This window comes from Mus caroli, chromosome 1 (genome assembly GCF_900094665.2).
Source record: "Mus caroli chromosome 1, CAROLI_EIJ_v1.1, whole genome shotgun sequence".
In the NCBI taxonomy this organism is placed as follows: Eukaryota; Metazoa; Chordata; class Mammalia; order Rodentia; family Muridae; genus Mus; species Mus caroli.
In genome coordinates, this window is record NC_034570.1 from 93,889,885 (window position 1) to 93,901,322 (window position 11,438).

At 38.7% G+C, this 11,438-nt stretch overlaps 1 long non-coding RNA gene across 1 annotated transcript in view; it reads left to right on the plus strand.

Annotated features, from left to right (window-relative positions):
* LOC110289433 overlaps positions 1–1,925 on the plus strand; it is a 12,269-nt gene extending 10,344 nt beyond the window's left edge. Inside the window, exon 3 of the long non-coding RNA XR_002377349.1 lies at positions 1,842–1,925. This is a non-coding gene — a long non-coding RNA (uncharacterized LOC110289433). The remainder of the gene's footprint in view (positions 1–1,841) is intronic.
* Positions 1,926–11,438: the final 9,513 nt, after the last annotated feature.

An 11,438-nucleotide genomic window follows, 5' to 3' on the forward strand; every position in this document is an offset into this window, starting at 1 on the left:
TTATCATACAGATCTTTCACATCCTTAGTTAGAGTCATGCCAAGGTATTTTATATTATTTGTGCCTATTGAGAAGGGTGTTGATTTCCTAATTTCTTTCTCAGCCTGTTGATCCTTTGTGTAGAGAAAGGCCATTCACTTTTTTGAGTTAATTTTATATCCACCTACTTCACTGACTCTGTTTACTAATGTCAAATCTAAGTGGATCAAGAAACTCCACATAAAACCAGAGACAGTGAAAATTATAGAGGAGAAAGTGGGGAAAAACCTCGAAGACATGGGCACAGGAGAAAAATTCCTGAATAGAACAGCAATGGCTTGTGCTGTAAGATTGAGAATTGACAAATGGGACCTCATAAAATTGCAAACCTTCTGTAAGGCAAAAGACACCATCAATAAGTCAAAAAGGCCACCAACAGATTCAGAAAGAATCTTTACCTATTCTAAATCAGATAGGGGACTAATATCCAATATATATAAAGAACTGAAGAAGGTAGACTCCAGATAGACAAATAACCCCATTAAAAAATGGGGCTCAGAGCTAAACAAAGAATTCTCACCTGAGTAATACCGAATGGCTGAGATGCACCTGAAAAAAGGTTCAGCATCCTTAAATATCAGGGAAATGCAAATCAAAACAACCCTGAGATTCCACCTCACACCAGTCAGAATAGCTAAGATCAAAAATTTAGGTGACAGCAGATGCTAGTGAGGATGTGGAGAAGGAGGAACACTCCTCCATTGTTGGTGGGATTGCAAGCTTGTACAACCACTCTGGAAATCAGTTTGGTGGTTCCTCAGAAAATTGGACATAGTACTACCAGAGGATCCTGCAATACCTCTCCTGGGCATTTATCCAGAAGATGTTCCAACTGGTAAGAAGGACACATCTTCCACTATGGTCATAGCAGCCTTATTTATAAGAGCCAGAAGCTGGAAAAAACACAGATGTCCCTCAACAGAGGAATGGATAAAGAAAATGTGGTATATTTACACAATGGAGTACTACTCAGATATTAAGAAGAATGAATTTATGAAATTCCTAGGCAAATGGATGGACCTGGAGGGCATCATCCTGAGTGAGGTAACCCAATCCCAAAAGAACTCATCATATGTACTCACTGATAAGTGGATATTAGCCCAGATACTTAGAATACCCCAGATATAAGATACAATTTGTGAAACACATGAAACTCAAGAAGAACGAAGACTAAAGTGTGGACACTTTGCCCCTTCTTAGAATTTGGTACAAAACACCTATGGAAGGAGTTACAGAGACAAAATTTGGAGCTGCGATTAAAGAATGGACCATCTAGAGACTGCTATATCTGGGGATCCATCCCATAATCAGCCTCCAAACACTGACACCATTGCATACATTAGCAAGAATTTGCTGAAAGGACCCTGATATAGCTGTCTCTTGTGAGACTATGCCGGATCCTAGCAAACACAGAATTGGATGCTCACAATCAGCTATTGGATGGATCACAGGGCCCCCAATGGAGGAGCTAGAGAAAGTACCCAAGGAGCTAAAGGGATCTACAACCCTATAGGTGGAACAACAATATGTACTAACCAGTACCCCACAGAGCTCTTGTCTCTAGCTGCATATGTATCAGAAGATGGCCTAGTTGACCATCAGAGGAAAGAGAGGCCCATTGGTCATGCAAACTTTATATGCCTCAGTACAGGGGAACACCAGGGCCAAGAAGTGGGAGTGCGTGGTAGGGGAGTAATGGAGAGGGTATGGGGGACTTTTGGGATAGCACTGGAAATGTAAATGAAGAAAATACCTAATAAAAAATTCTAATAACTGTAAAACTTTGTGTTTTTGTTTCACAGAGATTGATGACACCCCATCCCAGGAATTGTATAATGTTCAGTAACAAGTGTTTCACAAAGATTTAATGAATTGCCTGGTCTTGCTTCTATAACTGTACTTGCTGGCCGTATTTTCACCCCATGGTTTTGTCCTACAAAGGGATTCTGAGAAAAGATCAGAGAAGTCCTTATGAAGCCTGTCATAGAGAAATATAGCCATCCATTCAGCTCTGTCATGTACAAGAAGAAAGCTTGCTTTAATTTGACCATGATTTGGAAAAGTGGTCTTTCTCCTTGCATCTTACCACCTCCTCATGTGGTAAGAGCCACCTGTTGCTTTAAGGTCAGGAGGTTAAGTCGAATGGAAGGAGAAACATGGGGAGAAGACAGAAGAAAGGTAAATTTGCTTTATATCAAACTGATCTGAAGCCCCACTGACTTAAGAAAACAAGCCCTTTGTTGGTCCTGTGGTTTGTGTGTGTGTGTGTGTGTGTGTGTGTGTGGTCTATTTCTTCTACACTGACACACTCCATCAAGGAATAAAAAAAGAATCTAGAGAATTTTCAAAACCTAGGAATTAAATGATACTGAAAATCCTCAGAGGGTTTCCAAGTTAACAAGGTCCCTCTCTGAAAGTATAAAAATTACATAAAACAATAATTATATGAGATGATTTGTATCATGTTAAGTAACTTGGTGACTTAACAGTACATACATTCATCAACAACATACCTAAAACACACATATGTGACACTAATACTTCAATAAGATAAACATGTTTTGATAAATGAGATGCCCTAAAAGAAAAAAAAAGATTACAAAAGAAAGAAAAAAATATTGGATTGGAAGAGCTCAAATGAGAGATAGATATGTCCTTTTAAATATTCTAGCAGCCACAGTAAAAATAATTAATGAAAGGTCTCAAGGGATGTCTCAATGTTTAAATTGCTTTCTGAATATGAATGAAAGTGTTGAGTATTGATCCCTAGTGACCATTCAACAAGCAAGATATATCCATTTATTCCTGTAATCTCAATGCAGAAAATACAGACAGAGAGATCCCTTGTTCATACTTGCTGAATTGGTGTGCTCCATGTTACAAGGTCATACTGTTTCAAATATTAATGTGGAGATGATAAAGGAAGTCACTTATCATAGAGTTATCACTGCCTCCATGTGCACACACACACAAACACACACCCACACAAACACACACATTTATATATTTCCACATTCATTTACACAAGAATATATATGTATGCACATTAACAACACATCATATTTCATTTAATATGTCACATCATAGTAATTTGAAGGAACTATTAAGGAAATATTTTACATGTTCTCAGCAAAAGTTTCTAATACTCAATATGTTTTTATAATTGAGCACATTGCTGTATGGACAGCCACATTCAAAGTGCTCCATAGCATCCAACTACTGACTGTGATATGTGAAAACAGTCCCACAATCAGATATGAAAGACTTAGAGGTAATAAAATGATGATGAAGTTGGACAACAATGATTTTGCATACATTTTAGCATTTCAATCATTCAGAATGTTTGAATATATGTCACTAAATTCTAGCACCCAGAGGTTTTGATTTCATAGGTCTGCATCAGTTTGCCACATTTCTTTTTCTAAAGTCTTGGCAGGCAATGTGAAGTCCCTTAGTTCTGGAACTATTTTTTCGTGATACTGCTAAAAATGTGGTTTAAGGGAATTTGTAGGATGTTTCTGATTTTTTGTTGAGACAGGGACTTATAAAATATTCACAGACTTGCCTTGAACTTGGTGGCTGATTATGTCCTTGACTTGGTGATTCTTTATCCACTTCAGAAGTATTGCTTCTATAGGAAGGAACCACCATGCCTGATTTATATGGTGAAGATCAAAGCCAGAATTCCATTCATGATAGACAACCATTTTACCAACTTATCAACGGGCTTACCTTGGCTTGGTAAGACTTAAAGGAACAACAAATCACACAATTTTTGTGTCTGATTTGTATATCTCTTGATTGTATCTAGACTCTATGCTGTGGCAAGAAAAACAAGGTGCTAAATGTGGGTGAAATATTCCAGTTATGTTCATCAGTAAAATGTTCCACAGTGCTAACAATTTTAGAAATGAGTTTATTAGCACTACTAGCAAGTGAAGATACTTATGTGTGAAACTTCCATGAAGATTGTGATTGGATACTATTTTATAATCTGGATCTCATTTTAATACTCAACTCTTGCTTAAATTTTCAATAACTAAGGGAAACATTCAGATAGGATATAGGTAAATAATTACTGTGATCACTGGAAACCTAGAATATGAACAATATTCAATTGTTTTATTTTAATTTTTTTACTGTTATATTGGTTATCTTATTTATTTATATTTCAAATTTTATCCCCCTTCCAGGTTACACATCCACAAGACCTCATCCCCTCCTTCCTCCCCACAGCTTTTATGAGGGTGCTCCCTACCTATCCACCCACTCAATTATTTATAAACTTCAGTTGCCAACTCCATCTTAATCTTTCTCTCTGGCTCTCTCTCTGTCTCTCTTTCTCTGTCTCTGTCTCTCTTTGTCTCTGTGTCTCTGTCTCTGTCTCTGTCTCTCTCTCTCTCTCTCTCTCAGAAGACCTTATCTTATATTTACAGATGCATCATAGTTTATGTGTTAGAAAGTTAGAAATTGTGACTTTATTTACCAACATTTATAAAATATTACTGAAATGCGAATGGACTTTTTCTCATGAGATAAATCACAAGCCATTTTGATCCTTCTCTAGGTCTAATCGCTGATCTATGTCAAATGAAAGGAAATAGAAGACCAGTTTGCAAAAGTGGTATTCAGGGGCTGGAGATAAGGCTTAATGGTTAAGAGCACTGATTACTCTTCTAGAGATCCTGATTTCAATTTCCAGCAACCACATGGTGGCTCCCAACCATCTGAAATGGGATCTGATACCCTCTTCTGATGTGTCAGAAGATAGCAACAGTGTCCTTCTATATATAAAATAAATAAGTCTTTAAAAAAAAACCCTGCTATACAGGAAATAGCTTCATCTGCCAGGAGTATGTACAAATAATTACAGTTTTGTTTGAGACTTCATATGATTGGTGTATTTTTAACATGATTTAGTTGTTCAAATTTGCTTTGTCTCTTAGAACAGTGACACACAAAACAATGTAATTTTCTATGGTTTCAAATGGATCACATAAGGCATGTGGTATCAAGAATTGTAAACAAGATTGAATTTTCTTTGAACTTTAGTTTTTCCATAAGACTGAAATAAACCTAGATCCTCCCCAGTTTTAAATGTGAGGTACTAACGATGTAAAGCAACTGGCAGAAACTAAATAAAGCTATAGTTCCTCTAGTAGCTGAGACACAGTGTGGCACTGTGGGTGAAATAATAAGCCATCTTTAAAAGCTATTATGAACACAAGCCAATGGATAAAGGGTAGGAAATGTGCTCTGAAGGGTTGCAAAGGGGTTCCTTCTTGGTTGCAATATGCAGATGCACAACTGTTGTAAAGTCTTTGTTTGGAAATTGAAAACCAAAATACCAGTGCCCTATCCGTTTTAGGGTACTTTGTAGAGGTGAACATTTCAGTTACTGTGCAAGTTTTTTTTCATGCTTTCACTTGTAATTTGTGTGTGTGTGTGTGTGTGTGAGAGAGAGAGAGAGAGAGAGAGAGAGAGAGAGAGAGAGAGAGAATCCTTGGGATTAAAGTTTGGTTAAAAATTGTTGTTTAACTTGGGAAATTAAAGAGGTCAGAGGTCATTCTCACCTGTTGTGTCTCAGATATCTACTTTCTTTGCTTGAGGCAGAAACTCATATTGCCTTGAAACCTTCCCAGTCAAATAGGCCACCTGGAGATCAAACCCTGTGCCATTACACATAGATTTGGAGGTGTTGAACTCAGGGCATATTTGTAAAGCAAGTACTTTACCAAGGGAGCCTTTTCTCAGCCCTGACTACTTTAATACAGTGTTAAAGTGGTATGAGAAAGGCAAGAAAGTGTATGTGTATGTAAAAGTTCTGTAATTCATGTTACAATGTTCATTTGCATTTTTGAAACATAGGGCAATACATACTTCATAGTAAAATTGCAGATGTCAACCAGCTCCCTTTTGTTCTGGGCTTCTGGATGATTTTATTATAGAGCCCATTTCCAATCCTCCCCCAAACACCACAGATAGTATACAAGCTAAACTGGGACATAACAGATATGGAATTATAAGCCTTTTCAAAGTTAGGGTAGATGGAATTGTAAGCCTTTTTAAAGTTAGGATATATAACAGAGTTTTCTATTTAAATGACAAAAATGATGGACTGGACATTAGATGTATCTTATACTTTATAAATTACAAAATGGTAATAGTTGTGTTCCATGTTTAATTTTTAAAAATATTTTAAATTATTTTATTTATTTGCATTTCAAATGTTGTTCCCCCCTTCCATGAGTACCCTCCTCCCTCCCCTCTCCCCTTTGCCTCTATGAGGATGCTCTCCCACCCACACACTGGCTCCCACCTCACCCCTCTAGCATCCACCTCTCAATCTTCTACAGGACCAATCACATTCCCTCGACTGAGGACAGACAAGGCAGTCCTCTGCTACATATGTATCAGGGACCACAGACCAGCACATGAATACTCTTTGGTTGGTCACTTAGTGTTGTGGATAGCCCTAGTGCTGTTTGTATTTTGATGCTAATTCAGATTCTCAAGAGGGGCTACTTGGGAAAAGGAGTAAATCATGTTCTTACAACATCATGTGACCTTTCTAATGAAAAAAGAAATCACTGAGCAAATAGACAGGACTTCTGGGTCAGGCAGAGGAAGAGAGGAGGAAGGAGCAAGAGATAGGCTTTTGGATAGGGAGAGTGGGAGGACAAGATAGAGCTACAAGTGAATCTGCCAGGATTCACCATCGGAGGGAGGGTTTAGATAGATTTAATATGGTTTACAAGATTAGGATTCTAGTTCCTGCTCCCAGCGATTGAGTTACCATTGATTCTGAACTAAGTTTATGTGTTTTCCTTCACACGGTGGCTCAACTTGTTTCCAGAGCAAAAGTATGGTGGCAAAGTGTGAGTTTGCAAGAAGTGCACTCCAAGAAGCCGTAGGAAATTTGAAATGTGGGTTTGGTGTGGTAGTAACCAGCCAGTGGGAAATTAACGAGCTAGGTAGAGAGATACTTCAGAGCTGTGAGTCAGCAAGTTTCCATGAGATGAGAACAGTCTGGCCATGTCAGCTACTGCCTGGCCAGCGAGCCCGCGAGGGCCTGCCATAGTGTGAATTGCATTTTTTAATAGTTGACATAACTGCTTAGTCTATGAGAGCTCTGAGGGGTTTGGTTAGTTAATACTGTTGTTCTTCCTATGGGGTGATAATACCCTTCAGGCTCCTTTAGTCCTTCCCCTATCTTTTCCATATGGGACACCCTCCCCCTCAGCCCAATAATGGCAGTAAGTATCTGTGTCTGTCTCAGTCAGGCACTGGTAGAGCTTCTCATAGACAGTCATGCCAGGATCCTGTCTGAGAGCATTTCTTGGCATCAGCAGTAGTCTCAGGGTTTGGTATCTGTGTTTGGGATGGATACCAAATTGGGGTGGTATCTGGATTGCCTTTCTTTCAGTCTCTGCTCCATTTTTGTCCCTCTTTTCTATGTATGTCTTTTGGAGTCTGGGTTATCTCACTCAGGATGATATTGTCTAGTTCCATCATTTGACTGCAAAATTTGTGATGTACTATTTTTTTAATAGCTGAGAAGTATTCAATTTTGTGAATGTATCACATTTTCTGTATTCATTTTTTGGCTGAGGAACATCTGGGAGTTCCTCAAAAAATTGGAAATAGATATACCTGAGGATCCAGCTATACCCATCCTGGGCATATATACATGTCACAAGTACCTGTACTCCATACTAGGTAACAAAATCTTCACAGCTGAATGTTTCCAGTTGTTTATTCATAGTCAGATATCTGAGTGGTCTATATTACTTAACTGAGTATTAGTACCTTATAACCTTATAAACTCCAGGCTGCTCCTTGCTGGAAGAGCTGTTAAGTTCTGAAAAATGTTACACTGATGTCATTAAGGTTTTGATTACAACAAATTTGCTAATGGAGTTCTAACATGTGTTGTCTTAAGAGTGATTCATTTGAAATCAAAAGTAGAGGATTTATCTTTGGCACTGAGTGGTAGTATGTGGGCAGGCTTGCCTATTCTCTTACTTTCAGTGAGTACAGGATGGACTCAGTCCTCTGTGTGTGGCTCATTCAGCCTAACAGCACTGAGTCTTATGGAATGCCAGCACATGCTTGGAACTGTAGGCATTTGCACTTCAGGGACTATGGTTACAGTCATCCACAAATGCTCTATGTAAATAATAGCAGACAGGCAGGCACACACTAATTCAAACTGGGTTTCAGATCATGTGCTCAGTGATATAATTATTTAGGTCCCTCCTGAGGCTTTCCAATCTTTACCTGCAGGCCATGTTTCACAATTAATATTCATTAAATCAAACATTCTACGTCATTACACCAAAGGGTTAATATATCTGGTGTGTGTGTGTTTGTGTGTGTGTGTGTGTGTGTGTGTGTGTGTGTGTGTCTGTGTGTGTATCTGAATATTGATGCGTGGGACACTTAGAGAGCAGAGAACAATTTCCAGTACTGTTTTTGGCACTTTATGAGAGTCTTTCAGTTGCCTGAACTTCCATGAAATAGGCAAGGCTAAGTAGACTGTGAGGTCCAAGTGTTTACTTATAACTATACTGTGTGCTTAGAAAATCTAAAATCAAGTCAGTGAAAGTTCTGATTCAACATGCACAATAGGAAGTAAGTTAATATAGGTATTGCCACAAAAAATTATATGAGAATTCTCAAATGGAAATATTTGATAGTTCTGTAAGGTAACTCTAATAAAAAATCTAGAACAGATTTATAAGTCATTAGGCCATAAAATCAAAATTTAAAGTTAAAAGGGGATTAAATATCATAACAAAAGCAACAAGTGAATTAAATGCTGTTCCATTTTAAGCAATGAAACACTTAACATAAAGCTTCTGTTGCTTATATTGTTGTGCTTGCCTCTCATCATCTAGTTATCTCTAATGCTGCTAGGACTTGCTGTCTCTGACTGGAACTTGTCTTTCCTGTGATCCTGTTTATGTCATAAATCCTCAGAGTCCAGATGTCTCTGTGATCCTGTGATTCTGGGATCCTGTGATCCTGAGATCCTGGTGTATAAGAGCTCTTGGGTGTCAAGATTTCTCTGGGTGTTTCAGGGATGAGTTGGGAGCCAGAACCCTGGGTTTGCTCCAGGCACAGGTGCACGCTGGAAAGAATTTGTGCTTCTGGCTGGGTGGGGGTTTGTGTTTCCCTGGCTCCTGTGTGGGTCCCAGTTATGCTGGGTGTTGGGAATGATGTTGTGTCCTCAACTGTGATCTTGAGTGTGTCAGAACTACTGTGCTCCTGGGAGGTTCTAATCTCCTGTTAGTCTTGCTTCCTCTGTGATCCTGTGTTATTTGATCTGGTGGTTCTGGACATTTTGGAGCACCTGGCAATAGTGCTCCTTCTCGGTATTGTAGAAGTGGTTTCAGAGCCAGCACTTGAGGTCTGCTTTGTGTGCAGGTACAAATTGGAAAAAAATGTGCCACTGACTGCACACTGGTTCCCAATTCCCTGGATCCTGGGGGACCCAGCTACTCTGAATGTTGGCAAAGATGTTGTGGCCTCTCCTGTAATCCTGGGTATTTCAGAGTACCTGGTAGTCAGACTCCCTCTGGGTGTTGTAAAAGTGTGTGTAGAGCCATTGCCCCTGCTTAGTGTGCAGGTTCAAACTGTGATCCTACATGTGTTAGAGTACCTGGGAGTCTAGTTTCCTCTGGGTGTTGTGAGAGTGGATGCAGAGCCTGCATTCCAGATCTAATCTGTTTGCAGGTTCAAACTGGAAGAAATTGTGCCACTGGCCAGCCAGGGGTTCCTGCATCCCTGGATCCGGTAGGTTCCAGTTACTCCAGATGTTGGGGCATATGTTGTGGCCTCCTCACCTGTGATCCTGGGTATGTTAGATCAGGTGGGAGTCAAACTTCCTTTGGGTGTTGTGAGACTGGGTGAGGTGTCAGCACCCAAGGTCTGCTCAGGGCACCAGTTCAGCCTGGAAGGACAAGACTATTAAATCTTAATAACTTAGTAACACCTTGATTTTTAAGATAGATGTGAAGTTTTCAAATCATTTTAAAACATATTCCTTTCTCAATTAAATGGAATTGAAATGAAAATGTCCCAACAGAGAACTAACTTGATGAGACATGTTCAATTTTCCCATACATGATTTATAAAAACTTCAGTGTTTTCCTATGGTTTCTATAAAAGGAAAGCAATGTAGAGTCTTTGAAAGCACTCAGTGTGGAGTTTCTCAGACTTATACACATCTAGTCTGTGCTTCGTGTAGGCTATAATGCTGGAAAATATACTAACTTCCTCAAATTGTAGCTTTCCTTATTTGAAGAGTATTAAAAAAGATTAAATGTTTATCTATATGAGTATCTTAACTATATCCTATAAAACATAAGTAATGGCTTCCTCTTACTTGAATCTCCTAACCTGTTTAAAAACTACAGGTTGATTTTGTTTGGAGAGGTATACTGGAATTCAGAGTCCTTTGGAAGAAAGTGACTTTGAATTGTGGAAACAAAGCTGGGTGAATCAGAAATTCTAGTTAGAGATTGTTGTCATTACTATCATTTACTATCACATATAAATTAGACATACATGATTTTATTATATTTTCAAACATGTACAACTTATGCCTTGAACATACTCAAACCCTTCTCTTGTTCCCCCCACTAGTGACAAATTCCCTTATCTTTCCTATAGGTCATTTGTACTTCCACCTCCTTTTATTTTCTCTGTTGGTAAACCAATAAATTCCCTTAGAGTGCTTATAGATGCATGGTGGGTTGACTATTTATAACAGTGTAGGCATCTTACCAGTGACTACATCATTGAGAAAAATGTTTCTCCGTTAGCAACTGTTAACTGCACACAGATACTCCAGAAGATGGACAGCCTTGTTAGGAGCGCTCTCTCTATGATGATCACAGGCCCAGTCTTGTGCAGATATTGTGCTTTTCATCAGAGTTATTAAGGATGTAACAGTTACTCTAGCCATGTAGTGACCTGCCTAGAAGCATTATAACCTTATTATAACTCTTTGATTCATTCTACTCCTCTGCTATTATGTTTTCTGAGCCTTGCAGTATTTCAGAGAGATGCCTCATTCAGAGCTGGGAATTTAGTGCTCATTATCTGTAGTACTTAGTATGTGTGGATCTTGTCATTGGCTGTGATTTAGTTGCTAAGTTGATCTCTTTTATAGCTATGATATGGCTTGAGAAAAGCTGCTACTCAAAGTCAGAGGGGAAGAAATAAATGTTACTTCTATGTCTAGACCCAAGGGAGAAATGGAGACTATAATGTTCCTCTCCAGAATGAGAGTATTGGTATGGTTGCCATTAGAAGGAATCCATTTTAACAAATATTGTTGTAGCCTTTTACCAGCTAGATAACTATTGTCAGAACAATAGCACTGAGATGCT